Source organism: Protopterus annectens, chromosome 6.part0, assembly GCF_019279795.1.
Source record: "Protopterus annectens isolate FY-2018-M chromosome 6.part0, PAN1.0, whole genome shotgun sequence".
NCBI classification, from domain to species: domain Eukaryota; kingdom Metazoa; phylum Chordata; order Ceratodontiformes; family Protopteridae; genus Protopterus; species Protopterus annectens.
The window spans coordinates 254,050,751-254,065,955 of record NC_056737.1 but is presented as its reverse complement, the minus strand read 5'-3'; the positions used below and the strand labels follow the sequence as shown (position 1 = coordinate 254,065,955).

Sequence of the window (15,205 nt, the reverse complement as noted above, 5' to 3'; positions counted from 1 at the left end):
TTTTCACCATTTAGACCAAGTGTATCTGGTCATAATTGGTGTACTGAGCAGTTATCAATTTTCACTGAGAAATATCTCAGACCTGTTCTTGATAGGAACCAATTCATTTTAAAGATTCTAGACAGTTCCTTAATGACTTGTATAAATTTATCACTTGATAGGCTAGAAGAAATTAAATCTTCTGGCTAGTTACTTTAGATGTATGATCCTTATTTACAGTTATAACTAATATGGAAGGTATAGAGATGCTCAGGAGATATACGTTGAATGATGGCTACTATGATTGTAAATTCATTGATCTGATATGTTTATTAATGGAAATGGTCTTAGAGGACAATGTTCTATTATCTGACCATGAGATCTTTTTACAGAGAGATGGAGTAGCCATGGGCACTTCTATTGCGAATAGTTACACAAATTTAGTCTTGGCTATGTGAGAGAAAGAAACCATCTTAGAATCAATGAACTGGGAACAAGTAGTTTTTTTATAGATGCTTTCTCCTCCTAATATGAGCTAGAACAGAGGCTGACTTAACATTGTTTTTTCATTATATAAATGACAGTACTTACTTCCTTAGATTTATTTTGAACAAGGCACAAATGAGATATATTTTTTAGATGTTAAGATCTATAGGAAACCAGGTAATGATTTAGGAACTAAAATACACATGAAAAGTTGTTAGTGAAATACTTTATTATACAGAACGAGTATGCACCCTAATCATATTTTTAAGACTATAGTAAAAAGGCAAGGAATGAGAGTTTGAAGACTGAATGCTGAGGATGATAACTTTGTGAGTGAATTAGATGCCTTGAGAATTAAACTCAATGAAAGAGGGTGTAAGGGTAAGAATATGGAAAACATTCTTGAAGAAATACCCAATTTAAGGCATACAACGACCAAATCCTATTTTTCTGACAGCATTGACTTGTGCAGGATGGAAGTCAGATCTAATGAACATAGGGTACGTGTCCCTACCTTTTATACTAGCAATATTAATTTGATGACAGGGGTGATTAAGAAACACTGGCCTATTTTGACTAGTGAACCTGATATAAAGAATAAAGTAGGTGATGTACCCAGTTTCGTATTGAAAAATAGATAATCCCTTAAACGATTATTAAGCCATCCTAAGGATATGTTAAACAGTTTCTATCTTTAAATTCTATTTTTGGCATGGTACCTTGCAATAAGTGTAATTACTGTGTTTATATTGATTCTTCAGGGAATTCTGAACACCCTGATAATGGTAGGGTGTTGGTTGTCAAGACCAGAGCTAGCTGCGATTACAGAATGTGTTATATTTGGCTCTATGCTGTATATGTTCCGAAATTTTATGTAGGAAAAACCAATAGGAGGTTTGGGGACAGAGTCAGGGAACACATTTACTGTATTAAGAATGGTATTGCTACAAATGCTTGGGGGAAACATGTCATTATGCATGGTCCAACACATTCTTTTAGGTTATTGGCCATTGAGGTGATGATAATGAATGAATGTGTGGGTAATATTGAGAATCTGACAGAAATATGTGAAACTAGATGGATCATTAGATTCAGAGCTGATGCAGGAGGAGGACTGAATGACAAAGTAACAGTACAGCCTGTTCATAAAGTTAAGACTCCTCCTAAGTGAAATGACAGATTTTTTTATGTTTTTAACTTACATATCTTTTATATTGTTTTTATATTATTATTTTTTCTATTAATATAGGAGAACTTTATTGGGTTGAGGGTCATTTATGTTTCACTAGATATTATTAGTGAATAATGCACTGTCTTTTTAAATACAGTTGTAACAATGTTGCCAGAACATTTTAAATGTGTCTTATGATTGGCTGATGGCTTTTTTGATTTTGTTTCTGTCTTTTGATTGGTAGGTATCTTGATTTGTATTTATATATATTTAAATTTTAACTTTGCTTTATATGTCTGAAGAAGTAGTGTATCAGTACTGTGAAAGCACTAACATAACAGATTAAAGGTTTCTTTGTAAGAGATGTGGCGGCTTGTTTCACTGACTCATCTGCACTGTCTTGGTTCACTTAATATGGTTTTGGATTTTGATTTTCATTGTAAGTTAGCCATTCATCTGACCTGTCATTACTTGTGTCTGCTTATTTCTCATATATATATATATATATATATATATATATATATATATATATATATAAGCATTGAAATATTATTTCAATCTTATTCAGAAAAGCCTCATTAGTGACTAAATCAGCATCAGAATTCTTGAGATCTAAATTACATTTAAAACTTGGTTCCCCTGCAACTTGAAAATAAAATATTTAATGACTATCTTTTAGTTTGTCAATATAAAGAAGATAACAGAAATATAATAATACTGAATGCGTCATTTTTTTTATCTAAATGGTGGGATTTATTGGTGATTCTATCAACCTTTATATCAGTATTATCAACCTCACAATAAAAATAATAAATGTTTTATTTATTTGAAACACTAAAAATAAAAATACAAATGAGTATGAAGAATACATTCACAAAAAGAGAAAGATGAATATGAATAACATATTTAATGACTATCTTCTGGTCTGTCATTATAAAGAAGATAACAGAAACATGATAATATTGAATGTATAACATTTTATCTAAACTGTGGCATTTACAGTTGAATTTATTAGCCTTTGTTTTGGTCAGCTGCACAATGAAAAAGAATACATATTTTACTTATTAGAAATAATAAAAATACAGATGAATATGAAGAACACATTTATAAAGAAAGGAAAGCTGAAGAAAAGTCGTAAAAATGCAAATTAATGAATAGGTGAATACAATATAACTATAAATACTGTAAACAAATTATAATATTTTTACATCCTTCTATAATTTAAAAAAATATATAGTTGAAATATTAATATGAATCATCTTATAAATGTTACATTACTAGTTATTTAAGCTGCATAAATTATGGTGTCTTATTCTGGTTTTAAAAGACACAAATTTTTGAAAGACTGGCTTATGTATTGTATGAGTGATATAAATATTCAATAATTAGTAAGTATATAAAGAGAACCAAAGTGATCAATAATACCGAAAATATATTTAGATTTATAAACTATATAGATGTATATGGAGGGGCCATGGTTGACAGTTTATATACATATAAAGCTATAAATGGAATATTAATATAAGATATGCACTTTAATAAATAGAATATTAATATAAAATATACACTTTAATAAATAAATGCAAATCTGTTACATGTTAATATAAAATGGAAAAGAAATCTGATTAGTAAGATTAAACATAGTCTTCTTTATGATGCAATACACTATAAACTTGTATAAGTTTCAGAAGTGCTTCACTCCTTGATAAATATCTATAAAATTAGCAAAATAATAAAAATAAAGATATGAATAGTTTAATAGACTATTCAAAATATTTAAACTTATGCTAAAGATATTATCAAAAGACAGCACATGAGAGATGATCTATTAAAACACACATCATAAATAAATCTTTTCAATGTATTAGTGATATCAAAAGAGATGAGTGAAATGATGGAGGATAACTGAAAATTAGTGCTATGCAATGATATTTCTCACCCATATGTATATGTACATTTTGCTGAATAATATGGATAGGGGCCTGTTGAATTCAGAGTTACTTTAAACTGGCACAGTGATATTTATATTGGTATAAATTTGGATTAAGCAATAATATACATTGGCCTGACTTCAGTTTTATTACATCCCTAGAGCATTTGGAATAGTAATTTTTTATAGTTTAGTATATAGATTAAGTAAACTGGGTTATAGGGTAGTTTAGTTAGTATGTTCTTAAAATTCCAAGGTTAGGACATATTTACTTTTGTATATCATTTTTAGAGTGCTTTAAAGCTTTAAGAATAGTCTTATGACAAGCATTAGCAAAGACAATTGATTATATCAGCAAATGTATCTTCCATTTACAATAAATTTTATAAAGACAATTTATCTTTCAATTTAATAATTTTATAATTCATTCCATTATAACACTATTTAATTTCTATAAACATCAATGAACTTAACACTGGCCATAAAGAGGGAGATTGTTGAAATATTTTTTAGAATACAAAGTATACTGAAATAGTTTAAATATACCAAAAGTAGTTATCTTTCCCAAAGAAACAGATCAATAAGATAATAGCACATTATATTTCAATCAACTGACTGTTGTAATATATTCTTCATATAAAGTTAAAAAGATATGAATGCAGAATCAGCAGCTGGTCTAAAAACATTTATTTTCTTGCGAGAACATAAGCCTGGAATAGTTATTGTCGTGATATGGAAGGTCCTGGTGTTGGCTCCAATAATTTACTGAACACCATTGTGGCAATCTTATATAGAGGTGAGTTATGTATACTATCAGAATGATTTTCATCATGAGCCCCATGCACTTGTTCACAACTAACTTGAAGAAGGGAGGAGACACCAGTACACCCATAAGCAGAAAAATCCATAATCCAGGAAAATAAAAGTCACTACCACAGTAGAAAAGAGAATCAAACATATGAATTAGTGCAGCAAAAGAGACCATCTGACACTTCTAGAAGTTCACGCCAACATCTACGAATTAAAATAATTCCAAAAATGGCCCCAATTCACATACAGCAGGCTCCAATGGAGCTTTTAAAAGCTAATTAGATATGTTAATGCATGAACTGCAGTGTGCACAGGCTGATCAATGATGTTTTAAGTGTTTGCAAGTGTATATGATGCATAGTAAAAGCCAAAGGATAACGGTCTGAACCACAAATTCTGACTTAGGTTGAAAGGAAGTTCCAGTGTGCTGGATGAAAATAGGTAGGTCAAAATCCCACATATCTACTACAAAAAAAAAAAATTAACAAAACTTTTGATTGGTAAAAGAGACTAAAGATTTTACATCTCACATTTATTGTAAGGAATGAAATGGTTTAAGTTTTGGCATTTGGGATACAGAAAAAAATATTTTTGTTTCATTAAGAAGAAATGTAGTACCATTTAGCTGCATGTAGGAATGGACTCTGTGACCCTTCTGGATAGGACAGACTAGACCTCTTGTTGAAAAACAGAAATGTGGGACACAGGGGACTTGAATGGAAGACAAAGACAGATTTAATGATTACTAATCAGCTCCAATATGTAACTCTACCCCCAGAATCACACCTGTAGCTGATGTGATAGTCATGCTGATTCAAGGAGGGAGAATGATTCCAATACCGCTACCTTAAGGAACGGCAACCAGTCATAGTTGCTGCCACTCCCTCTGTTCAGCGACTCACACATGGGCTGTATGAGGGACTAGTGCTGAGGGCCCTTCATGGAAAGCTACAATTAAGTATGGCTGTGTCTTAGCCCTGCTGGGAGGAATTGTTTATTCTTCTCTTGAAAGATTTTGTGGACAGCTTGCACTGATGCTTGCAATGGTGTATTGCTCTAAAGAAGGGGAAAAAACTTTTTGGCACCTCTACCCCCATCTTTGAGATGAGTTTCTCAACATCTCTGATACAGAAGCAAGGAGAAGAAACTCAAAATAACATGTGCAATCTGTGCAAAACCATAAACAAATAAAATAAGAACTTGGACTTCTTCAGAGCTTAGTGCAATTAAGCTAATCATTGCTTTTAAATCAGTTGTTATGCTAATTAGCAAGTCAATTAACAGAATCTAACTCCATTTAAAGAAACATTTTTAAAATACATTTGCCTTACAAAATGTACAGTTGATTGAATTAAAATGAAATAAGTAAATAGTTGATTTAAAATAAATATGTAGTTTAAAATAAACATTGAACACAAATTCTAAAAAAGCTACACATTTAAACCATCAAAAACACTGTACTTTCATGTTCATAATTTAGCTGCTCTCATTCTAAGCACTGAGTTAATAGAAACAAAATCCTTGACCTGGTTATTACTAACATGGGAAACTGTTGCTCTATACCAATAGTCAATTCCTCCCTGGTTAGATCCAACCACAAACTAATCACCATGGAAATCCACATCTCAATCACACTCCCCCGCAAAGGTAACCACCATGAAAAATTTCTCCAAAGCTGACTTTGGGCTCCTAAAAACAGAGCTGGCTAACTTTACGGCACCCATGTCAATGGAAAATAGATGCATGACTGCCGAATCATACACCAATGCATTGTACAAACATGCACATAAATGTATGGAACTAGCCATACCCAACTGAACCAAGATGTTCTCCTCCAAAAAAAGGAAGCCAATCTGGTAGTCCCCTGCCATTAATAAACTCTACAACAGAAACTGTTGCAGAAAAAGTGAAGTCCCAAGACTGGAGAAACTCCCTTATTAGTCTCAACAAAAACTTGAGATCTCTCATCAAAACCTCTAAAGCCAGCTATGAAGGCAGAATTGCTGCAGACACTAAAAACAACCACAAAGCCTTCTACAGTTATATTAAGAATCTCCATGGCAATACCCAGGTTTGCTACAAGTTACTGCACAATGGTACCTCCTACACTGAGCCAACAAATATTGCCAACATACTGGCCGACAGATTCAGTGCCAGCTTTACCCCCTCTCCCCCCATAAAGGACCAATCACAATACCAGAGGAATGTCAGGCACCCAGCATCACTGCAGCACAGGTTAAAGCTGCATTGTCCAAGGCCAAGAATACAGCTTCCATGGGACCCGACAATATCCCTGGATGTGTTCTACATGAACTACAAAGTGACTGGCACCACATCTGTGTGCCCTGTTCAATCACAGCCTCACCTCAGGCTTTGTCCCTACCGAATGGCGCACTGCTACAGTCATCCCTCCCCATAAAGGGAGAGCGACTACAGACCCTGGGAATTATCGCTCCTTTAGCCTGATGAGTCTGATATGTAAGGCTATGGAGCTCATAATCATGGACCTAATTAACAAGGATATAGGGAATCTCCAAACTCTAGATCCCACTCAATTTGGTTTTGTAAAAGGTAGATCATGTCTACTCAGCCTGGTTGACTTCTTTGAGTCAATCAACAGATCTGTGGATGATGGCAAGGCAGTTCATACAGCTTACCTCGATCTGGCCAAGGCCTTTGATACCATTCCCCACTCAGGAATTATTGATAAACTCACCAAATTAGGCATCAACCCCTCTATCACTAGGTGGGTTGCAAACTGGCTCACAGATAGAACCCACAGTGTGAAAGTAGAGGAGTTCAGGTCAGACTGCCAACCAGTCACAAGTGGAGTCCCACAGGGATCGGTCCGAGGTCCTCTCCTGTTTGACATCCACTTCTCAGAAGTCCAGGCCAACATGGAGGCACTCTGGCTGACCAAGTTCGCAGATGACTGCAAGCTGGGAACCATTATTAACTCCCCAAGTGATGTAGACATCCTTCAGAAAGGCCTCACTAAAATCAATGACTGGCCCCATTGGCATGTACCTCACTAGACACATGCAACAGCTGGAAAGGCCACAAAAGTACCTCACAAAGAGGATCCTAGGCCTTAAACACATGTCCTACATGCACAGACTCAAAAAACTCCAGCTATTCTCTGTCTCATATCGTTTACTAAGAGGCGATCTCTGTTTGACTTACAAAGCCATGTCTGACCTAGCTCTGTTAGAAATGCTACATCTAAAGAAATCCAAATCCCTCTGCACCACATGCTCCAGAGACCTCAACCACATTACAAGAATCAACAGGACATGCTGGAGGGACAGGTTCATAATCCAGAGACTGCCCATGCTCTGGAATAGACTTCCCATACATGTCAAGCAGAGCGCCTCACTGGTCCTTTTCAAGAGAAATCTCGATGAGTGGATGGGAAACAGAAAGCTCACCCCGGGGATCACTGCAGTGGCTCTACTCGATAGAGGCACTGGGAACTAACGGGCGGCATGATGCCAGGGCACTTCTATGGGCTAGGCTTGTAAAGGCTCCAGGGCCATTAGCCTAATACACACCTATGAAGGAAAAACTGAGAGAAGATTCTCCAAGAGGATATATGAACATATATACGATATAAGGAAGGCCAACAAGAACAATGCATTATATAGGCATTCATGTGCATGTGACGGTTTTAGAAAGGTTGTTTTTGGTATATTAAAAGTGGTTCCCCAAGGATACTAGGGGGGGGAGCTTGGGAGAATAAGTTAGAATATAAGGAGCTTCTGTGGCAATTGAGATTGGACGCTACAGTTAGACCAGGTCTCAACGACTATGTTTCTATTAACTCAGTGCTTAGAATGAGAGCAGCTAAATTATAAACATGAAAGTACAATGTTTTGGATGGTTTAAATGCGTACAATTTTAGAATTTGTGTTCAATGTTTATTTTAAACTACATGTTTATTTTAAATCAACTATTTACTTATTTAATTTTATTTCAATCAGCTATGCATTTTATAAGGCAAATGTATTTTTAAAAATGTTTCCTTAAATGGAGTTGGATTCTGTTAATTGATTTGGTAATTAGCATAACGACTGATTTAAAAGGAATGACTAGCTTAATTAAACTAAGTTCTGAAGAAGTCCAAGTTGGTGAACGAAAGCGCTTAACTGTTTTTAACTGTTTTTTTCATATTCAATAAACATTACTAGTTGTGAAAGGTCCGGTGTGCTGGAAGCAAAGAGAAGTGCTTTTAAAAGCTGAGCTCATCATCCTAAACTGAATCTTAGTTGGGAACTCAGTTTGTGTGTAACCATATAAGATGATAAAGATATGCACCAGGTGCCATAGACCTAGCCTAATTATTGCCAAGACTGCATAAAGAACAAATAGCTTGGTTGCAGACTTCTTGCAATTCTTTAACATTTGGTTTAGACTCAGAAAAACAACCAACCTCAACTGTGCAGTGTTTCCATTAAAGGAGCTTTGCTCAGTAGTTTATTTCAGTTATTTTCATTCACTAACTGGGTAGGTGGGCTGATCTAGAACCATTTTCAGATATGATCCACAGCTGATATTCATTTATGAGCCAGTAATGGATTATGCATGTTGAGAAATAAAAGGTTATGTCTTATCATAACTTGGCATCTGTGTTGTCTATCTTCATTCTTGCTCACGATAGGGTCATGGATCTGACCTTTGGATCTGGCTCGGCCACATTCTTCAGACGTGGATTCAACTCTCGAGCTCCTCCCTCTTACCCATAATGCACCACATCCACCCAAGCACCTCAGACTGAGTTTGCTGATTCCATACATCCAACACCCATACAGCACAAGTACGGCAAATGAGGCTCAGACATGGGACATACGCATCTCATCATGTTCCATGATCCTCTAGAAAAAAGAGGCAGGGGAATGGCTGGGTGGAAAGTGAGGAGGAATAAAGATAGACAACACAGATGGCAAGTAAGACATAAACTTTTAATCTGATGTTGTCATCTTCAGAGTCCCCAGATACATAACTCCAGGTGGCCCTCATGGAAGGATAAGCCCTGCTCCTAGAAATGATATCCCACTTGTACTGCATCACAAAGATGCATATGTTAGACCACGTTGCTGCTGCACAAATATCATCAGTGGAGGTTCTAAAAGAGAAGGCAGAAGAAGTAGGCATGGCTCTGGTGGAATGGGCTCTAGGAGGTTGAGGTAATTCTAGGCCCTTGCGTGAGTAAATGTATGAAGTTCAAACAGATATCCATTTTGCTAAGGTAACCATGGCTACTGCTTGGCCTAATTTATTAGCTGAGAAGGCTATGAAGAGTTGGTCAGACTTCCTGTGCTGTTTGGTTCTGTGGAGGTAGAAACGGAATTGTCTATGAACATCTAAAAGGTGTAGAACATACTCCCCTTTATTAGAGAAATTTGGAAAGAGCACAGGTAAAGGGATGTACTGGCTGATATTGCTTTCTGTAGCTAATGTGGGCATAAAAGAAGGATTGGTACGTAAAGAAACTCTGTCCTTATGAAAAATTGTATAAGGAGGTTTGGAGGATAAGGCATGTAGCTCAGAAATTCTCTTCCATTACAAAAACTTCATGTTGCAACTTGCAGCTGGCTCAAAGGGTCCTTGAGTCAAAGCCTGCAATACTACAGTGAGATCCCAAGGAGGGGAGAGGTAGTTGATGCGAGGCCTCAACAAGAAAGCAATTTTCATAAAAGATTTGCATAACTTAAAGGTGAACAGGGAAAGAGATTGACTTGCAGTGTGAAAATTAGAAATAGCACCTAACTGAAGCTTGATGGTAGAGAGCTAGCACTCTCCTCAAAAAGAGTAGTAAGAAAAAGCAGAACACCCAAAACCGGTGCTGTGGTCCAAATAAACCTTTTCCACTTACTGGTGTAGACTTTCTTAGTGGAAGTCTTTTGCAAGACTAGAAGTATTTTTTTAATAGAAACAAGAAGGAAACTTTCACATGCACACACACACACACACACACACACACACACACACACACACACACACACTGAGATAAGAAAAAGGAATTTAAGAGAGGGGGCTTACAACAGCCACTATATTTTAATGTAAAACAAGCTTGAGAGTACAGAGAACCGTGTCCAAATGCTGAAGCAGCAAACAAGATATGAGGTGCTTTGGTGACCATAATGCATTATGGGTAACAGGGAGGAGCTTGAGTGTCAGATTCGAGTCTGAAGAATGGGGCCGAGCCAGATCCGAAGGTTCGATCTGAGACCCTAACATGAGGAGGAATGAAGAAGACATCAGATTCATTATTTTGCAGACTTAAAGTTCCTTGGGGGGGTGGAGCACATCCTACTTCAATGATCTAAGCATTTGGACTCACTGCTGATGTACTCAGGTATCTTTTTTACTGTTTGTGTACCCGAGAGAAGAGGTGAACAGCTGACAGCCTAAGAAATTACACCCTTTGGGTAACAAGTATTTTTATTTTCCCTACACTAATAGGTTTTGCTCAGACTGACTTCTACAAATGCTTATTGTTTTTCAACACACAATGCCTGGAATGGAACCTACTCCAAAGTCACTGCCTATTTTCAGCTCATGAAATCAGCTTGGTTAATTCACTCATGAATATTGTTCTCAGGATATACAAAATATCCACCTCTTCTCTAGCTTATATAGGGCTACTTTGTAAATAGCATATTCAGATATGCTTGGAAATAATTTTTATTAGCTTTTTGTTTCCAAGACCAGTGGAAATATCTGGATGTCCACCATGTATGTTGCTTGGATTTCCATTTGCACATCACAATGTTTTACAATTGTGTGCCTCCCAGTACACAAGACATTGTAACCACTAGGTGTGGCTATTTCAACGAGCAAGGCTATCTTTGTTTTTTTTTGGTTCATAGGTTGGTACTAGGCTATCAGCCCTAGGGCCTATACAAGCCTAGCCATAACAATTCCCTGGCTATTTCTTCCCACACTATTTACTTCCCTGGACCCCTGTCTAACAGGGCGACTGACGTGATCCCCGGGTTGAATTTCCTTTCTCCCATCCAATCATCAAGGTTCCTTTTGAAGAGGGCCAAAGAGGCACTCTGCTTGACATGTATGGGCAATCTATTCCTGAGTCTGGGGAGTCTCTGGGTCAGGAACCTATCCCTCCAGCATGTTTTGTTTATTGTGATGACAAGGTTTAGATCCCTGGAGCGTGCGGCTCTAAGGGATTGGCATTTCTTTAAGTGTAGCATGTCCAACAGCTCTGGGTTTGACATGGCCTTGTATGTTAAGCAGAGATCGCCTCTGAGTAGACAATATGCGGCAGAGTATAGCTGGAGTTTTTTAAGGTGTCAGCATAGGGCATCTGCTTTAGGCCTGTGGTTCTTTTAGTGAGGTATTTCTGCGGCCTTTCCAGTTGTTGCAGATGTCTTGAGAGGTACATATCAAATGGGGCATTGTATTCTATAATGGGTCTAATGAGGGATGAGTACAGTGGGACAATGACCTCCTTTTTTCTGGATGAAAAGCCCTTAGTGATGAGGTGTGCCACATAGAAGGATTTCCTGACTGTTGTGGTGATGTGTTTATCGAAGGTGAGACCACTGTCCACCTGTGTCCCTAGGTCTCTTATCACACTTTCGGTGTTTAGTGTACTGCCACCTATATGGTAATTCACGGATACATGTTTTTTCCCAAAGGGGATAACTATACATTTCTTGGCATTGAGCTTGAGCCCATGGCTCTGGCACCAAGCATTTATTTCTGTAAGGCCCTTTTTTAGAGTATCTACATCATTTGGGGATTCAATAATGGCTCCCAGTTTGCAGTCATCTGCAAACTTTGTTAGCCAGAGTCTCTTAGTGTTGGCCTGTACTTCAGAGAAGTAGATGCCAAACAAGAGCGGTCACAGGACTGAACCCTGAGGTACTCCACTTGTCACTTGTCTGGAGCTGGATATGGAGTTGGCTACTTTTACAGTGTGGGTTCTATCAGTAAGCCAGTTAGCAACCCATTGGGTGATGTAGGGATTAATGCCCAGCTTAGTAAGTTTATCTATGATTCCAGAGTGGGGGATGGTGTCAACGGCCTTGGCAAGGTCTAGATAGGCTGTGTGGACCACCTTACACTTGTCCATGGCTATGGAGAGTGATTCGAAGAAGTCAATCAGGTTCAGGAGACAAGATCGGCCCTTCACGAACCCAAACTGGGTGGGGTCCAGTGTTTGAAGGTTGCCAATGTCTTTGTTTATAAGTTCCATGATAATATGCTCCATGGCCTTGCAAATAAGACTTGTCAGACTGATGGGACGGTAGTTTCTGGGATCCAACGTGGATCCCCCCTTGTGGAGTGGAATAACTGTACCTCTGCGCCACTCAGTGGGCACGAAACCTATGGTGAGGCTGTGATTAAACATGACACTTAGGTGAGGTGCCAGTTCATATTGTAGTTCATGTAGTACACAGCCCGGGATGTCATCTAATCCCATGGATGCTGTATTCTTAGCTTTGGAGAGTGCGTTTTTTACCTGTGTGGCCGTTATTACCGGAATTTGGCAATCTTCCGGTATTGAGATGGGCCATTTAGGGGGTGAGAGGGGGGTGAAGTTGGCACTGAATCAATCTGCCAGGATATTGGCAATATCCTTGGGATCAGTATATTTAATGCCATTCTGTTTTAGCTCAGAGCAGATCTGAGCATTGCCATTTAGATTCTTGATATAGTTATAGAATGCCTTGTGGTTGTCTTTGGAATCTTTGGCAATTTTATTTTCGTAACTAGCTTTGGAGGATTTTATGAGAGATCTCAGTTTCTTACTGAGGCTGGTAAGGGAGTTTTTTGCATCCTGGGATTTTCCTCTTTTCTGCAACAGTTTCTTCCTTTTGTTGTAAAGTTTGTTTATGGCAGGGGACACCAGATTGGCTTCCTTTTTTTGGATGAGAGCATCTTGGTTTTATATGGGATGGCACGATTCATGCATGAGTGGATGTGCTCGTACAGTGCATTAGTGCAGGATTCAGCAGTTGAACTTTCAGTTCCCGTCTGCATGGATGTCATGAAGTTTGTCACTTCTGACTTGAGTAGCATGAAGTTGGCTTAGGAGAAGTTTTTATGGAGGTTTCCTTACTGGGGGGTGGGGGTGGGATGTGGATGTTAAGGGTGATTAGCTTATGGTCAGACCTGACTAATGAGGGGGTGACCATAGGTGTGGAGCATCGATTTCCCATATTGGTAATGACCAGGTCTAGGATATTGGAGTTCCTGGTGGGAGTATGGATTAGTTGATACAGGGCATTGGAATTTATGAATTCTAAGAACCATTGGGCAAAGGTGTTGGTACATGAATAGTTTTCCCAGTTAATGGCAGGGTAGTTAAAATCACCCAGTATTAAGGTGTTTGGTTCTATCTTAATATTTTCCAGTATGTTTAGAAAGGTGTAGTGAGAATCTTGGGGTATAACTAGAAAGGTGTTGTGCGAATCTTGAGGAATCTTGGGGTATAACTACAATGTTTGGATTTTTTGTTGATATTTTATTAACACTCTGTAAGGGATGACCCTATATGATCATTTTCAGTAATTGTATGAAGCTTCTGTTTATAATGGTTCTCTTATATATTGCAATGTTTGCACAGCTTCCAGTCTATCATCTTTGCCACTTTAATGAATATCTTCCTGAATACAAACCCTGGACCATCAGTACATCACCACACACTAGAAAATGTGCATTAGTACTTTTAGTTCTGTATCACAGGACAAACATTTAGCTGTGTATCAAGATCTATGACTCCTTCATCACCATCTTCACAAATGTCACAAAGAAGGGAATGAGGAAGGCTGAAATAATACACTGTATGAACACTTCCTTCATCCACAAGTAAAACCAACCAACTCCAAAGCCTGACTGACTTCAGAGAAGAGCTGTTAAAAGGCTGGATACTAAGGTGTGGCCGTAAGAATGTTTGGGTTCTTTAACCCAATGGAAGATGCACAGAAAGAAATAGGGAAATGGATGCAAGTGCTGAAGATACCATCTCCTGCAGGAAGAGGGTGTACTCCACTATGTCCACCATGTCACTCTCACATTCCCTTCTTAAGCTTCCATGTGTATCCTCTTCTGAAAGGCTAGAAGTAGATACCTTCCTCAGGTTTATCATCAAGCTTTCACTGAATCTTGGGCTTCCATGAAAACTTGTCTAACAGGTAAAACTAAGACAAATAGGTGAACTTCTGAACCATGCAAGAGTCTGCAGATAAATTCAGTGGTTGCACACTGGCTGCAGGGCTTCTTGATAGTCCTGACTCATAACCTGTTTGGGAATGCCACTGAAGGATCTTTTGATGACTGCTACTGATGACATTCCCTCATGTTCTTTATCCCACATACAAGTGATGCAGGCATCACTGTCATCTCATGTGTACAAACTGATGAAGGGAATGACTCATCTAAGGAGTAAAAAGACACCTCATTATCGGTCCAAAGAGTGTCTTGTCTTTTGGAAGCAATCTAATTCCAGACACAGCTGTCCATTGCAAAACTGACAAGCTACGCTACTGCATCATCTTCTACTGGAGAATGAGAGAATGAAAATGTCTGCTGCAAGAACGAGGCCTAGAAGAAACTGAATGAATCTGGAATGCATACTGATTGGCTAGAGGCAGTGCAAGGGACACGCCTTTGTGTTACTTTACTACTGCATCTTTTCTGAAGAAAATGAAATGCAGAATTTGTTAAAAGAGCTGGGAAAGAAACATTCTGACCACTTAACTCAAGGTACATGGATGTAGTAGTGTTAATCACCAACAGAAAAACAAGAAGCCACAGCCATTTGTTTGGCAGGATATTTGCTGGGAGTATCAGCACTGTAACCC

General features: G+C 37.9%; 1 protein-coding gene across 1 annotated transcript in view; it reads right to left on the bottom strand.

Annotated features, from left to right (window-relative positions):
• Positions 1-15,205, bottom strand: part of DPH6 (diphthamine biosynthesis 6) — a 2,556,557-nt gene that overhangs the window by 434,209 nt on the left and 2,107,143 nt on the right. The gene's annotated exons all lie outside the window — the stretch shown is intronic.